This window comes from Anser brachyrhynchus, assembly GCF_964034855.1.
Source record: "Anser brachyrhynchus genome assembly, chromosome: Z".
Classification (NCBI taxonomy): domain Eukaryota; kingdom Metazoa; phylum Chordata; class Aves; order Anseriformes; family Anatidae; genus Anser; species Anser brachyrhynchus.
The window spans coordinates 16,442,154-16,459,486 of NC_137697.1; the positions used below are offsets into that span (position 1 = coordinate 16,442,154).

The window sequence follows — 17,333 nt, forward strand, 5'->3', positions numbered from 1 at the left end:
TTTAACTTGGTACATAATAATTTTAAAAAATTAAATATTTCATTAAATCTTTGTGGGCATGAAATAGAGGCATAAAATATGTTATGCCTAGAAAATATTAATCCAGCAATTCATATTTACTTTGTTGCTCATTTAAATGTAGGAGCATTAAGTTAATCATGAGGGAGGATTTACTTCTTTGTTTGTTTGCTAATTTGTTTATTAATTAATTTATTTTTTTTCTTGGCATTATCCTAGGCAATGTGCTGGACTTGCTGCACGGCTGTGCTTACGCAGGCACTGCAGTTATGAAGGGTTAGAAGTCATTGTCCTCGCCATTCCTGAATGCTACATTATTCCACAGACAGTTTCCTGTATTTTAATAGAAAAACTTGCACAGTAAAATATTCTCCAATACTGGAAAAGGAATGAGAGCATGGTTTTGTGCCATTCATGTTACGTTTTTGTCTATCAACTGGAAGTTAGAGAGAAGATTTTAAAAATATGTGTTATTTTGAGTGCTGCAACAGGAAATGCAACTACCTAAATCAGCATATAAAAAGGCATCCCATGGAGTTAAGCATGATGCACAAAAGCTGTAATGCAATAGAAATGATACTTTAAACCCTGTACGGTGCTATTTCAAGCAGAGTTTTTTGGCAGATTTTAATTTTTTGTAAAGACCACAAAAGTGTTGTTATTGTTGGATAAAAATAACAGCTGCAAGGGAGGCTGAAATTCTTTCTGAGATAACAAAGAACAAAGGAAAGACTTTGCATCGGGATTTGTGTCAGCTCTAACAGCTAAATTGTGCTCTCAGCTCGGTGGGCAGGATTGCCATGAAGTCATTGTGTGACCACGTTAGCCCATGCCCAAGGGGCGAGTTTGGCTCGAATGAATGACCAGATCCAGGGCCGAGGGCCAGCAACCAGTGAATGAATTGTCCTTTCATTGAAGCCCTTCAGAAAACGAAGGGGCTCATCTCTAAGTCTGCGTGCTGTGGCAAAAAAGGGAGGGAGAGGGATTTAAGACATGCTAGTCCCCCAGCCTGTCAGGCAGGAGGGTATCAGGAGGGAGGAGGGAGTGTGTTGCAGCACAGGGCTAAGTAGCTGCGCCTCTCCTTATGGGGTGGGATACACCTGGGTGCCATTTTTGGAGTGCAGGTTACATTTTTGCTGCTGCTTAGAAAACGAGTGATTATTGAAGCGTTTTGCATTCAGGTCTAGGACCAAACAAAACACAATACAGCCCCAGGTCCCCTGAGCCAGAAAAGGGCCTTTGTGGATGATGTGCATCAGTCTGGAATGTTTATTCTGTGCAAACTGAGGAACAACAGGATAAAGCAGAGTTTGTTCATTCCTGAATAAGTTAGCACATGTGCCCTGAAGAAGTTCTGATCGTGTAGGCTTTTGTCTGCTGGCCCTTTGGTCTACAGCTTCTGAAAATTATATGCTCTTTCTAAGTCTTTAACACCCCTTTTTAACAGATAGGGTTGGCTGTGCACATTTTGGCAGCACTATATGCAATGAAAAATGCAGATAGGAATGCTCTAAGAAAGTATTTTTTTAATTACTGGAAAATGTGTTTCATTTCGCTGCAAAGACAAAAGACAGAAGGGACCAGCAATTTGGAATTCCCTCACAGACCGAGGCCAAGATACAACACACCATATTCCGCCCCTGAGCCGTGTCCCTGGGCCCAACTGCTCAGAGGCAGTGGCCAACCAAACACCACCTTTTTGGGGTGCTGGGCTGAAACAGGACGTCTCTCCTGTCTGGCCACGCTGGTGCCAGCAGCCACTCACATGTCACCAAAGACCCCAGTATCAAACTCATCTGGGACCTAGACAAACACACGGGCTTGTGCAAAGGAACAGTCCTCTTAAAACAGGTTTTCTCTTTTTGGAAGCTGATAATACAGTTTGCCTCCAGTTACCATGGATGTGTAATGGGTTTGCTTGCTTTAAAACCAGCTCCCTCCATTTAGGAATGAAGGAGAGAACAGAGTAACTATATGTTGGACTCTTTCCCGCTCTGTGGGTGACTTACAAGTTATATTTTAAGCACAACTTCATGTTTCCCTGGCTTTTGCCATGAGTGGGGCAATATGGACCCCCGTGAGACATAAATCTAGCATGTAAATAAATAAGCAAGCAAGTCGTGTCTAGTTATTACTCCTAAGATACACACAGCTAAGGACGGGGTAAAGGGGACAGGGAGATGTACAAATGTTTGTTTGAATACAGGAGAGATGTTTGCGGCCTTTTTGCTTGTTTACACATATCTCCATGCTCTCTGATCATTGCAGGGATTGAACATTAAGCTATACCTGAAGCAAATAAACACCTGCACCGAGTCTCTGAAAAGCAGATGAGCCACTCACGAGCCACTAGCACCTCTCTTCTACTCCTCCAGCCTGAGCCACCAATGCCACCGGCCCACAGAGGATAGGAGGTGAACAGGTTGGGCTAATGAGGAAGGGCAAAGAGCTGCAGTTTCCTTCCCCACAGCTGTGCATATGGGCTGATGGAAGGCAGCGGGGCTAGCCCTAAAGCTTTTTCTTTCCATCCCGAACTGCACTGTTTCAGTGATGGTCTCCCATGAGGGAGTCCTCCAGCACTCACCCGTGTGGCTTGTTTGAATGCTGTAGATACTTGGAACTTGTTCTTCATTGTAGCACCTGTCCTGTGGATCTTGTTGTAAAACTTCATCCTTTTTGCTCTTCTTTAGAAAAGAGCAGGCTTAGCACCCAGTGTGCTGCAGCATGGAAACTGGCAGGGCACAGTCTGAGGCAGCCTAGAAAGATGATGTCCTACAGGTTGCTGAAATACATGTGGACAGCCCTCTATTTGTCTTTCTGCAGGGCCTGTCAGTGCCTTTGGTCTACAGCCAGAGACTGGGATATGATAATGCTGAAGGTCATAGTTCTAACATCAAAATCTGATCCATGGGTATGCTGGAAATTTGGCGCCTTGGAGTGGGATTTGTGGAAGACAGCTGGGTGGGGAGCTGCCAGAGATGGGCAACAGCTCTGCCAAGGAGAGGAGGTATGTTTTGTATCCTGTCCTCTTCTGAGAATTAAAAGTCTTACTCTGGGCAACAAAAGACGCCATTTTGGAATTGCCCTGCTGAAACTTCTCTGCCTTTCTCTGAAGGAGCAGAGAGCTTCATGTTTGGCTTTCAGAAAATCCATGTTGCCCTGGTGCTGGGGTGCCCGCTGCAAGCCTCTGCAGAATGCCAGCTCGTCTCCATCAAGCTCTTTTCTTCCATGACGTTTGCAGAAGCCTGAATAAGTCGGGCTGCAGATGTGCAGTGTGTACTGCCTGACAAGCTGTCCATTACTACTATTTTTCTCATACTCCCTTCAGTGCCTGCTTATTGTGTCTTTTTTAACATCAAGATTGTAAGGCATATAGGGAAGGAAATGTCATTTTGCTGTTTGTTTTGCTTTTTGGTCTTTGCATGACATTATCTCTCTGTGGTCCTAGGCCAGGACAGAAATGCAGATCTTACTCTCTGTGTGTGCTCTCACATCTATTCAGGAGATAGTCGCAGTGTCTCAGGACCTGCAACCCAGAGAACAGAAATTAGGATCATTGGCGGTGAGCTTTTTGCAAACACTTTGTTGGTAAGGAAATACTTGCTAACTACCATTTGCAAATCTTAAGTAGAGGGTGACTTCAGAGAGTCTAGGTGCTATGCTCTGTGTATTTGTATAAAGCCAGCCACCTTTACATCTGAGCAATTCTTTGCTGGCCGCTTAAACAGCAGGGAGCAGAAGAGAAAAAACCTTTGACAGTCTTCCCCTGGGACATCATGGGCTCTGTGATATCTGTGATAGACTGACTAAACGGCTACCACGGCACATGATGGGAATGATGCATTAATTGTCTTACCTGTAACAGAACTGCTCCTAATCCACAGGCAGATATGTAATAGCTGTCTTGACCTGTTTCAATACTAAATAAATATTTGGCTTCAGATAACAGTTAACATTAAAAAAAAAAGAAAAAATCAACAATGTTTTAGAAGGACATCTGGGGAATAGTATTGAAAGGAAACTCATACCCAAGTTTATTTTTATCTACACTGCATGCTACCTGAAAGTTAGACAGACAGTTTTCTGGCCTCCCTCTCTAGGCTGTGGAGAAAGTGCTGGGTGGGATGAAGCATCTTCCAGAGGTGCTCTCTAATACATCTCAGGTGGCTTCAGTGATCCTGGAAGTGCCTGTTCCTCTTCTTTGTCTATAGGTGGAGGCTTATGACTACCCTAGCTAAATGTCTAACTTTTAAATAGACACAGCTGAGTAAGAGCAACCTCACCCTTCCATGTGCACCCTCCTCACCTCTCCACCTGTTCCCTTTCACTGGTGAAGAAGAGCTTTTGGGGTCTGGAGTCACCTCCTACGCTAAAGCGACGGGGCAGCACCACTGCCAGCTCATGGCCATCACCAAGTCTGGGCCGTGAAGGGAAGCCCCGAGCCGAGGAGACCCCTCACCTGCCACGAGGTTTGGTGGGACGTGCCAGGGCTGGGGGCTGTGCTGGGTGCTCCAGCACCCCTCAGCCTCGCAGGGCTCGGGGGTCAGAGTGGGTTCTGAGGGTTGTCTGGGGCTGTGGCACCAGCATGCATGTGCCACAGGAGCTCAAGGAACCAGAGGAACATGTGTCAGCTCTGCCCAGCGAGTAGGAAATTTCCCCCTGTAAATAGTGAGATGGATGTGGGATAGATTGTTTTTTGTATTGGAAAGAAAGATGGGCAGAACCACAGCTGCATCCCTCCTGGAGGGCGCCTCCTCTGCCCCAGTAATTCCTCCTGCAATGTCTCCTCACTCAGGTCTCCTGTAGGAAACATGGAGGGAAATCAGATTGCAGCCGCCACTTGCTTCTGCCAGCGAAGCAAGAGTCACTCAAGTTGTTCATTCTTGTGCTCCATGCAATAGCATTCAGTTGCAGGCAAGCTGAAGTTGCCAAAATTTCGCTTTTCTTTGAAAAAAAAAAAAAAAAAAGCAGAATTGTGAAGCCCATGTAGAGCTAGCCAGCTTAACCAGCTGCCAAACCCTGCTCAGGAAAGAAAGCAGATAAAAAACAAATACATTATCACTCCACCTTAGCTAGCCCATACCACAAACTTCTTTCTCCCCACCTGTCTGCCACTCAGACATTTAGACAGGCTGTCATTATCAGCCACCCGCTGCCCCAGCTTTGCCCCAATTTTTTTAAGCCCTACAGCACTGTCATTTGATGTGTCTGGTGAGAGAATTAAAGTAGATGAAGACTGAGGATACCACTCCCTTAGGTAATGATATATTCTGATTCCCTCCAGCTATCTTTCTGACAATCCCGTCCTCCTCATCCTGGCCCTACTCCCCTCTTCCATAGACAGAAGAATAATTAAAACTCCTCTGCATAAGGCATGGCCGCATTCAATATTCAGCTCCAACTCTGTTAAAAAATGCTTGTGACAGGTGGGGTATATTCTGTGCCATAGCAATAAGCAGTCGGCAGGCAGTAGTCAGCAGGAAAAGCAGACAAAAATACCTGGCATGCAAAGGCCAGGAAGGAAAGGAGACAAAAACACTGAAGCGTTATGTACTTTTGAAACACAACCTTAAATAAGACCTCATAAATTTAAACAATAAATGTTAAAACTTAAAATTATTGTGCAGGTACTCTCCTGAATGCATCCAGCAGGTATAAAACCACTAAGATATATTTCTTGGTCCAATAGATACACGAGAGACCATAGGATGAGCTGGAATGTGCAGTTACTTGGAAATCCAGTAATACTGCAAATCAGGAGAGCTGCTCCTGGGAGGTCAATATTACATGTTCCAAACTGCATTGGAAAGTAAAAGGGAGATCTTTAATGAAATGGACCACAGTTAATGCAAATTGCCTAGTAAGGAAGGACTTTAGGAAGAAAGTTTCCAGAACAAGCACCTTAAATACCATCAGGCTGTCAACACGCCCATGCTGGGGTGATCCTGGAGACATTCATTTTCAGAACTGTTTCTTCCTACCAGCCACGGAACTGCTGGGCTCTGGTGTAATTAGTCACATGTTTAGATGCAGCATTCGGCACTCAGAAGCTTCCTTCCTATCCTAAAAACACAGGAAGGGAATCAAAAAATGTGTCCAAAACACCCTACAAAAACACAAAACTCATGTTTAACCCAAAGGCACCCACACCCAGTTGTTCTGACAAAATGATACTCCCTCAAAAGGCAAAGCTCTCGTGGCTTGTGATATTATCACAGCCTTGGAATGTGTGCACAGAGTTGCTTGCAGAGTTACTTTTTTTTTTTTTTTTGAATTGTATTCGATAGTTGATGGATCACATGCTATTGTAACAAGAAAAACAGGTTTGATAAAACAAATACGCTGGTGAATAGAATGTGTAATCATAATTATTTTTAAGAGATAAAATTGGCAAACATGAGAATTAGGGCCAGAATAAAACTGGATGTGCCATGGTTTCCTTGATTATGTGTGCTCTGTTTCATGCTCCTCAGAGGTGGTACAAGAAGTTGCCACTGGCTGCCAGATGATCGGTGTCTGAGCATTTTTCTTTGCTGCACGTTGGGCATGGCAACACACACTGCTCTAACCCAGGCTGCAAAGGGACCCTTGGCTGTGGCTGGTGAGGGAACCCTGCAATATGCATTTATTCCTTTGTACAGACTCTCCATCACTTTCAGTGCAACCTGAATTGTCCGTTTTATGTCAGGAAAGGGAGACCAAGGAGCTGAAATAGTCCTTTAAGGACAGTAACCAACAGAGCAGTTTTGCCTGGGCAGCTGCAGCCCAATAACAGTGCTCAGAGAGCAAGTTTTAACGAGGGCAGAGAATGGCAACATCCAGCCAAGGGGAAGGAGTTATCACCAAGACCAGACTGGAAGAGCAAGCGCGAATATGGGGGAGCAGAAAGACTTGCACTGCCCAGGTGTACCGAGGATACCCAGAAATGACATTTCCTATTTTTTCCCCCAGCTCTCAACTCTCTTGTTTCATCTGTAAATGAAATGGGTGACTGCACAGCCAAGAAGTTGGCTTGTGAAGGCTGTAAATGCTCTGCTTATCACATAGCCCTCAGAGAATTGAACCATGAACTGGAACAACTATGTGGTGGGCTGCACAGTCCCCAGGGGGGCTACCTGCACCTGGGGAAGGTCCATGGATGACTTTTAGAGGCTCTGTGGATGCAACCGCTGTTTGAGCTGGTTTGAAAATGAACACAATGTAAAAGCCAGATCCCATACATCAGCCCCGAGACCAGTCACACCGAGGAGCCCAACCACGGCTGTAACAGGAGTCTTGTGAGTGAGGGCCCCTGGCTGGAGGTGTCAGAGGGTACCAAAGGCAAGCCACAACAGGTTTGGTGGGTTTTCTTTCTGGTGTTGTGACTTTGATAGATAGCTTAAGTTTTCAGAAGGTGTGGTTTAGATATCAGAGATCATACACCAGCAATTACACACTTGATTATTTGTGTACAGAGTTTATCTGCATGTAGAGTCCCACCGCTGTTTCACCACCTATATTACTGGACTGTGAGATGCTGTTACTTTCCTGGTTGGTTGGAGCTTGTAGCCATAACTTTGGGCTAACATGGTGAAGGGACGGGAGGTACCCAGAGGGATATGACTAGGTAAAAGCACTGTTATCACCAAGCGTAAGATACCCACTCTGCACACGGGGTTATGTCAGGAGCTAGCTAGTTATAGAAGAAAAGGTATTATAGACTGTTTCTGGTCAAGAGGTCTTGCTTTAGTGTCTGATCAGGGAGTCTTTCCCCCAAACTCATAAGGGGGAGAACATATTTACTCTCTTACATGCAGAGATATGCAGGAGGCGGCTTCCAAGAGTTGGATCTGCCCAGGACTGCTGAGAAAGGTCTGAGCCTGTGGATCTGCCTCCTAAACACAGTGATGCTGAGCTGGCTGAAACAGAAGCTGAATTCCCTTAATGTGTGGACTTTGCTTTGATATTTCCTGGTCATTCGTTGACTTTCTTGCCTAAGACTCAGAGGAGGCTTTATGGGAACGGCTCTGCTGAAGCTACACTTTTTAATATGGAAGACTCTGGGTTTCCTTGCTTTCATCTGTAACTAATAAAGGAAGAGGAGTCACTTTCCAACCCATGCACTTTACACTCTGCTGCCTATTATTCACAGAGAAACCTGGATAACAAGTGATGCACTGAGCAGAGTCAGCCTAGCCATTTGGAAGGAAAATGTTCCTTCACAGCAGGAAAAGCAAGTGGGATGTGGGAGAGCAAGGGAAGAGAAAGCAGCCTCACTCTTCCAAACTGCTTGTGTAAAAAAAACCAACCAACCAACCAAAACAAAACAACAAACAAACAAACAAACAAAACCCTACGTTAGATATGGGTGGCCCCGATCTTTTTGTTTTCTTCTTAAGGGGAATAAACGACAGCAGAACATACTACCACATCTTGTGGGAGATGTGGCAATTGGCGGACGTCTCGGTCATAGTGACCATGAAATGGTTGAGTTTAGAATTTATGGTGACAGAAGGAAAACTGTCACCAAAACTTCAGCCCTGGATATGGGGAAAGCAGACTTCAGGCTGCTCAGGGAACTAGTCAGCAAGGTCCCTTGGGAAACTGCTTTTGAAGGCATTGGCGTCCATCAGCACTGGACAATCTTTAAGCACTGCCTCCTAAAAGCACAAGATCAGGCGATTCCAAAATATGGGAAATCAGGCAAGCAGGGCAGAAGGCTAGCCTGGCTGACCAGGGATCTTCTACTGGAGCTCAGGTGAAGAAATAAAGTGTACGGCTGCTGGAAGGAGGGTCAGGCCACAAGGAAGGACTACAGGGGTGCTGTTCGTGTTTGTAGGGAGAAAATTTGTGTGGACAAAGCCCAACTAGAGTTGAAGCTGGCCATGTCTGTGGGAGACAATAAAAAAGTTTTTTTTTAGATACGTGAACAGAAAAAGGAGAACCAAAGAAAACATAGGTCCGCTACTAGATGGGTAGGGTCTCCTCACAGACAATGACATAGGCAAAACAGAGGCGTTTAATGCCATCTTCACCTCTGTCTTCAACACTGATGATGGGCTTCGGGACCCAGGGTACCCTGAGCTGGAGGACCATGACGGTGGGAATGACAAACTCCCAGCCGACCCTGAATGTGTGCGGGATTTGCTGCTTCACCTGGATCCATACAAGTCCATGGGTCCGGATGGGATTCATCCCAGGGTGCTTAAAGAGCTGGCTGGCGTCATTGCGGGACCTCTCTCAATTATTTTTCTACGATCTTGGGAATCTGGAGAGGTCCCATTGGACTGGAAGCTGGCAAATGTTGTGCCAATTTTCAAGAAGAGTGAGAAAGAAGACCCTAGCAATTACAGGCCTGTCAGTCTCACATCAGTCCCTGGTAAAATTACGGAGAGGATGATCCTTGAAGTTATTGAAGCGCACCTGGGGGACAATGCAGTCATTGGTCCCAGCCAACATGGGTTCATGAGGGGTAGGTCCTGCCTAACAAATTTGATTTCTTTTTATGATAAGATCACCCATCTAGTCGATCAAGGCAAACCAGCTGATGTGATCTTTTCGGACTTCAGCAAAGCTTTTGACACGGTTTCCCATACGATCCTACTGGACAAAATGTCCAGCATACAGCTAAACAAAAACATCATACGATGGGTGAGCAATTGGCTGACTGGCAGGGCTCAAAGGGTTGTGGTAAATGGGGCCACATCTGGCTGGAGGATGGTCACTAGTGGGGTTCCTCAAGGCTCCATTTTAGGGCCAGTCCTCTTCAATGTTTTTATAAACGATTTGGATGTAGGACTAGAAGGTGTTTTGAGCAAATTTGCCGACGACACCAAACTTGGAGGAGTTATGGACTTGGCTGAGGGTGGAGAGACCTTGCAGAGAGATCTGGACAGATTGGAGAGCTGGGCGATCACCAACCACATGAAGTTTAACAAAAGCAAGTGCCGGGTCCTGCACCTGGGACGGGGCAACCCTGGCTATACGTACAGACCGGGCGACGAGACGCTGGAGAGCAGCCCCGCAGAGAGGGATCTGGGGGTTGTGGTTGACAGCAAGTTGAATATGAGCCAGCAGTGTGCCCTGGCAGCCAGGAGGGCCAACCGTATCCTGGGGTGCATCAAGCACGGCATCGCTAGTCGGTCGAGGGAAGGGACTGTCTCGCTCTACTCTGCGCTGGTGCGGCCTCACCTCGAGTACTGTGTGCAGTTCTGGGCACCACAGTACAAAAAGGACATGAAACTGTTGGAGAGTGTCCAGAGGAGGGCGACGAAGATGGTGAAGGGCCTAGAGGGGAAGACATATGAGGAGCGGCTGAGGTCACTGGGCCTGTTCAGCCTGGAGAAGAGGAGGCTGAGGGGGGACCTCATCGCAGTCTACAACTCCTCGCGAGGGGCAGTGGAGAGGCAGGTGACCTATTCTTTGTTATCACCAGTGACAGGACCTGCGGGAACGGTGTTAAGCTGAGGCAGGGGAAGTTTAGGCTGGACATCAGGAAGAGGTTCTTCACCAAGAGGGTGGTCGCACACCGGAACAGGCTCCCCAGTGAAGCAGTCACGGCACCAAGCCTGTCTGAATTTAAGAAGCGATTGGACTGTGCACTTAGTCACATGGTCTAAAATTTTGGGTAGACCTGTGCGGTGCCAGGAGTTGGACTTGATGATCCTTATGGGTCCCTTCCAACTTGGGATATTCTATGATTCTATGATTCTGTGATACCACCCACCACTGATTGCCAACTATGCCGAGAGTAGGGGTTAAAAAATAAAAAATAAAAATAAAAAAAATAAAAAAGAAAAAAACCCACACATTTAAGAGAATATTTTTTAAAAAGAAAAAAAATAAAAGATATCACATTTGGTGTTTTCATATGAGTAGATCAACCTGAGTTTTGTCCTTTATACCAGGAATACCATAGCTAATTAAGTCTGAATGCGTTTTTATCACATTTCTCATTTTCTAAGCAAGTAAAAGTTTTAACACGGCACTCTGATGACAACCTGAGAATGCGACTTTTTCAGTAAGTTGTAGTAGTCTTCCTCAAATTTCCTCAGATGTGTTTGAATGTGTGTGTTCATGAAGCATAAGTAATGTTGGGTTTGAGAGAGCAAACACTGGAAGTCAGACACTTCTCCACCTTCAGTATGCCGTACTCATTTGCCAGCGTGCATCCTTTGAGTTTTACAGGCGTGAGCTAACAGCGAGCTGCCCTTGGCTTTCGCTAGGAGCTCCTGTGCCATATGGTGAGAGCACCTTGGGCAACCCTCGCCGTGCAGCCAGACATCCCAACCACTCCGCGTATCTTAGCGAGGGTGTCGCAGCACAGCTGAGACCAAACGGCTTGTAGATCTGTCTGCTTGATGCCACCTCTTTATCCTCCTTGCCCGTCTCCCTGGCTGTGGTTTCCCTGCTGGAGTTTCCCTCGCTGCCCTTCGCCAGCCTCCCACAGCTCCCCAGCCTCCCTCCCTCGCCCACGTACCCGCTGCAGCCCCTTCTGCAGCCTCTCTGGCAGCCTCGCAGCTCCCGTGGGCTCCTCCATCCTCACCTTCAGGTTTCAAATCCAATGGGAAAAAAAAAAAAATAAGAAAAAAAAAAGGTGCGAATTGAGAAACGAAATAGTGAAATTTGGGGCAGAGCTGTGAATGCTTTGATGCTGATCATGCAAAGCGTCTCAGTGTGAGCCGAGCTGCGTAAGCTGCCTTCTGCAGCGTGACTGGGAGTGCATGCATCTGCTCATCCCGACTCTGCCTGCATCTAAGGCTGTGTTTATTTTCACTACAGAGCTATTATTTCCTCCCCTTGGTCTCTCTCTCTCTTCTCTCTCTTTTTTTTTTTTTTTTGATCTATCCCTGCACAGTGAAGTAGCAGGCACACTTTAAACCTCATAACAGAATGGTGTCAAGAGAGTAACAGAGATTGATGCTGGCTGGAGTGAGAGTGAACTGTTGACAAGAGAGAACATAAAAAGTTCACTATTTGTGGTGTATATTATGTTTTTTCTTCAATATCTGAGAGGCATTTGGAGAGGCAGAACATTAGGTCTTTATTGATGCAGCTCTAGAGAGATGTAAAATGGTGCACTCAAACAGGTAATGCGCTGCTGAAAATTATTTTGGAAAGATTGTAAAGGAAAATATTGAATCATCATTCAGGGCCTCTTTTCTGTGATATAAGCATTGCTGCCATCATCAGTGACACTACGTTAGTATTGGCCAACACGATTGTTAGCGACATAAACCTTGGGACTAAAATAAGATAGTAGTCTGTTTGGAGGTGTCCCCCAATTCCCAGCTTCTGGGATTGTTACCCACCTTTGTCTGTAGCCCCCAAACTTTTGTTATCACCACAAAATTCAGCAGTGACCAAGCGGCAGTGAAGCTTCACCGTATCTCCAACCATTCTTCCCCAAAAACTCTCTTTCCAGCTCTTGTCCCCTGCCCAAAACCAGAGTGATTTGAAGACCCCCTCATTTTTATTTAGGACATCTTCCCATCTCTGTGTAAGAAGTCAATAGTCCTAGTGGTTTCCTTACCTCTGTTCTCACAGTTGTAGGTGCTGAGAGGTTAAAGCTGTGAATTTAGAGATGGATGCTTGGGGAACAGCAGTAAATGGAGAGATCTGGTATTTTCAGTCACAGATGAAGTCGGCTTCTTCATGAATTCAAGTGCTCTGACACAGCCGATGTTGTGGGGACCTCAGCAGACTGATAATGCCAAACAGTTCAGTGTTATGCTGCTGTGTCAGCAAGATCCATCCTAAGGCAAGCTCAGGGATGAGCAGATGTCACACTAGCTGTGGAAAAATTTAATCCGGGTGAGAAGCCCTCTCTCCGCTCTTCTTCTGCTTACTCATGTGCTGTAATTTGCTTAGGCAATTACCATGCAAATATAAACCAGTGCTGCAACATGTACAGCACCCGACATTTGTTCTTATGCAAAGACAAATGACATTAGGAAAATAATGTAACTGCTTATTCTAATAGCATGTTATGCGGCTTGTGAGAGGTTAGAAAATTCAATGAAAACTCTCTGTAAGAGACAAGGAAGCCCAATATGTTCTCCCCTGAATGACTACAATGAGTGGGAGGATGCAGCCAGAAACCGTACCCCCTGCAAGCTCTGGCAGATCACCAGGAGGGAAGAGCTCAAATCCTTGGTTCACCATTGGAGATAGATGGGTGCAGCAGAAAGCTGTGTGAGAAAGAACCACCTTTGTGCTTGGCCATTACGAGAAGCCCATCGCTCTTGGACGCCTCACTCTGCATCCCGCCGTGTTTCTGGCAAAGCGGAAAGTGTAACACCAAGTGATGGAGTGAGAAATGTAGTATTAAAGTACGTCTGCTTTGGGCAGTAGAGTACAATACCAAACAGATCAATCTCACTTGTTAATTTAAGTGTGTGATTACACAGCTAGGTGGATGTCAGTGATCTGCAAACTTGAGAAAAGTAGAGTATATCTAATTTCTTTAATATATGTATTAAATATTCTATATATATATACATGGAAAAGAGACAAAAGACACTGAAATGCTCTGGTACTGTAAGGTTTGGGGAATCCTACATGGCTTGATATCCGTGTTGTTTCAAAATCCAAAGACAAAATGTGCCTGAAATCTAGCACATACCAAAAACCACACATTTTTTCTCTCAGGCAGATAATGATAGAATGAAGGGGAATGGCTTTAAACTAAAAGAGGGGAGATTTAGATTACAGATAAGGAGGAAATTCTTTACTCCTAAGTGGTGAGGCAGTGGCACAGGCTGCCCAGAGAAGCTGTGGATGCCCCATCCCTGGAAGCGCTCAAGGCCAGGCTGGATGGGGCTTTGGGCAACCTGGTCTGGTGGGAGGTGTCCCTGCCCATGGTGAGGGGAGTTGGAACCAGGTGGTCTTCAAGGTCCCTTCCCACCCAGAGCATTCTGTGGTTCTATGATTATGAAATACAAAGCTTTTTTAATGATGGGTCATACAAAGTATGCTAGCAGTCCTTCCAACAGTAGCTTGTGCATCAATTCAACATTAACTTAATGTATAATCAACTTGTGCATTATTTTATTTTATTTTATTTTATTTTATTTTATTTTATTTTATTTTATTTTATTTTATTTTATTTTATTTTATTTTATTTATAAAATTCCAGTTTCATTACTAACAAATGTGTTATTGAGCATGAAAAAATAACTAATTGTTCAGGTCTCCCTCCTTTGCTCCACTGAGGAATAAAAAGTCAAAAGATGAACCTTAGTAGACTATCTATTGTACTGTGGATCTTCTCTCAGCGTAGCCAAATCAATAACTTTTTCCTCTCTCTTTCTCTCTCTCTTAAAAAAAGCTTGAAGAAATTTTTCTATGCATCATGAAACTGATTGCTCAAAAATGGAAATTATTTTGTGATTTAGACCAGATCTTGCCGTTGAAATGTAGCTAAAGTGATACACTAGAAGTGAATCCTTGTATGTTATGATTCAGGCTAGAGTGCCTGTATTTAAACAATGTTTTTATTAAAGTAATATTTAGGCCGAGTCTCAGATTTCAGTGATGCAGAGATCACAGAATGGCTTGGATTGAAAGTGACCTTAAACACCATCTGCTTCCAACCCCCCTGCCGTGGGCAGGGACACCTCCCACTAGATCAGGTTGCCCAAAGCCCCATCCAGCCTGGCCTTGAACACCTCCAGGGATGGGGCATCCACAGCTTCTCTGAGTAACATGTTCCACTGCCTCACCACCCTCACGGTAAAGAATTTCTTCCTTATATCTAATCTAAATCTACCCTCTTTTAGCTTAAAGCCATTCCCCCTTGTCCTATCACTCCACTCCCTGACAGTCCCTCCCCACCTCTCCTGTAGCCCCCTTTAGGTACTGGGAGGCCACTGTGAGATCACCTCGGAGCCTTCTCTTCTCCAGGCTGAACAACCCCAGCTCTCTCAGCCTGTCTTTGTAGGAGGGGTGCTCCAGCCCTCTGTTCATCCTCATGGCCCCCTTCAGGACTCGCTCCAAGAGCTCCATGTCCTTCTTGTGCTGGGGGCCCCAGAGCTGAACACAGCAGTTCACGTGGGGTCAACCAAATCATTTAATGGATAAACAAACCATTTTTTTCTGTCTTAAAACAGAGTATATTAGCTTTTCTAACTAATTTGCAGCATTGCTACAAGATGGTGCTTACAACACATATGACAGTTATACCTGATGTTAAATGGGTGCTACTACAGCTCTGTAGCATCACTGCCTGCAGTGCAGCAAAGTAGGAAGTAGTGAAATTAGCAAAAATTTAAATTCTGGGATGACTTAATTTGTTTGTTTGTTTTTGTTGTCTGTGTGTGTGTGTGTATTTAATTCTAAAGAAACACTTTTTTCATCTCTACAGGATAAATACAGAACATCAGTTTTATACTTTTTTTTTCTGTGATGAGTGTTATGTCTTCTAAAAATCTCCAGCCAAAAAGAGAAAGAAGTTCCTTTTATTGTTTAAAATCAGATGAAAATGAAAAGATGTTTACCTTGTAGCCATTGTGCAGACCTTTCCATACCAAAGCAAGGGCGAGAAGGTTCATCTGGGGCACCAGCTGCAGCCTGCACTACTTACCCCAGCCAAACTCCAGTCCACTGCTTCGCTATAGAGTTTTGTAATAACCTGTGGGTCAAAATAGGATTTGGATGTCACAGAGTACATGAATAAATACCAAAATGCCAGCTCCTACCCTGTCCTACATATGCTCTACGTTTATGACATGATGTAACAGCTTTTAGTGAAAGGAGGGTGAAGGGGGAAAACTGGAGGGAAAATAAAACAAGCAGGGTTTGCACAGCAGACAGGCGCCTTCTCACCTGCTCAGCTGCTGCCAGCTGGCACTGCTTCGTAGTAGTGCCTGTTACAACTTCAGTCGCTGCAGTTACAGGTTTGGTTATCGGTTGTTTGCATTACTCAAAATATTCTAAACCCTTGCTTGACCCAGTGTGCGTGTGCAACCTCCGCTCTTTCGCTCCCCTTACCGCTTTCTCTCCCTTTCCCTCTCTCTCTCTCTTTCTCTGCATTTTTCTCTCTTTTTCTTTGTTCATAGAATCACAGAATGGCTTGGGTTGGAAAGGATCTTAAAGATCATCTAGTCCCAACCCCTGGCCATGGGCAGGGATAGCCTGTTCTATCCCTTTCTCTCCCTCCCCTTTTCTCCCCCTTTTTCCCCTTGTCTCCCCTTGTCTCCCCTTGTCTCCCCTTCTCTCCTATTCTCTCCCTCTTTCTTTATCTGGGCTTTTAACATATTTTGAATGAAAGGCTGAAATTAACCTTTTCTGCACATCGCTATATAAAATCCTTAGGGTGGCTGCGATATACATTGAAGACTAGCCTCTTCATTTCTCTAATGCCTGGGCACCAGCACGGCTCCGGGACCCTCTCTGTGGGTCCCTGTGCTGGCGGGCAGAGCTCTGGCTGGTGGTACAGCACCCGGCGTGCCGGGAGCCACGTTGCGTCGCTGCTGAGGGGCTGGATGTGCGTGGCAGAGGCTGGAGAGGAGCAGGGTGGGATGGGCGGTGGCATCCAAAGCCTTGCAAGCAAAGCCCTTGGCCTCTTCTTTGAGCTAAAACTGAAAGTAATCCTTAAACACTGATGCTGTGCTTTGGGTTTCCCAAGTCCCCAAAAGGATGGTAAAATAAGGTTAGCGTGCCTTGCTGCTTTTTCTGAACACTGCTCTGTCTCGCCTCTGTCCGGCATAAATAGTGGAAGCAGACTGGTTTCACTGGCAGGCTCTCACCAATGAACACTTTGCCATTCTTTCCACAAGAACAGCATTTTTTTAAATCATTACAGTTGTTATGTTTCTCATCTTCCTTCTTTCACACTTTCTGACATTAACAATAGCAATAACCCTGAAACATTTCAATGAAGCACAGCGTGTTCCTACCTCGTGTCATCAGGGAATTGTGACACTAATCCATGATACCAAAAGTAAAGAAATAGGGTAATTGATTTGATGCTTTTAATAATTTCCTGGTTTTTATTAAATGTTATTCTCCATTCTTTTATGTAAACCAATTTTGAGATTTTTTCCTGTCATTTTCCACAGGTATTTTAACATCATTTTCCACATTTCTACATATTTACTGGGTCTTAAGACTGTTGTTTTATTAATATGACAGATACTGATGAAATAGAAATTGGAACTTGTGCATGGTGTAGAAGTAGTACACAATATTGGCATAGAGATATTGTATATTTATTTAATGAATTCTTGTTTTGATTCCGATAACATCTTGTAGAAATCAGGGCTAATGCAGTTCTCATGAAATTTTCCACAAATTATCTTGAGGCAAGTATGTTGTAATTGGGTGTTGAAAAAATG

At 44.9% G+C, this 17,333-nt stretch overlaps 1 protein-coding gene across 1 annotated transcript in view; it reads right to left on the reverse strand.

Annotated features, from left to right (window-relative positions):
- Window positions 1-324: 324 nt before the first annotated feature.
- LOC308185686 (uncharacterized protein) overlaps window positions 325-17,333 on the reverse strand; it is a 41,683-nt gene continuing 24,674 nt past the window's right edge. The window contains exons 4-8 of the transcript XR_013943593.1: window positions 15,495-15,628; window positions 12,530-12,789; window positions 11,477-11,542; window positions 5,920-6,081; window positions 325-3,544 (exon numbers count right to left, since the gene is read on the reverse strand). The gene's annotated coding sequence lies outside the window, so the exon portion shown is untranslated. The remainder of the gene's footprint in view (window positions 3,545-5,919; window positions 6,082-11,476; window positions 11,543-12,529; window positions 12,790-15,494; window positions 15,629-17,333) is intronic.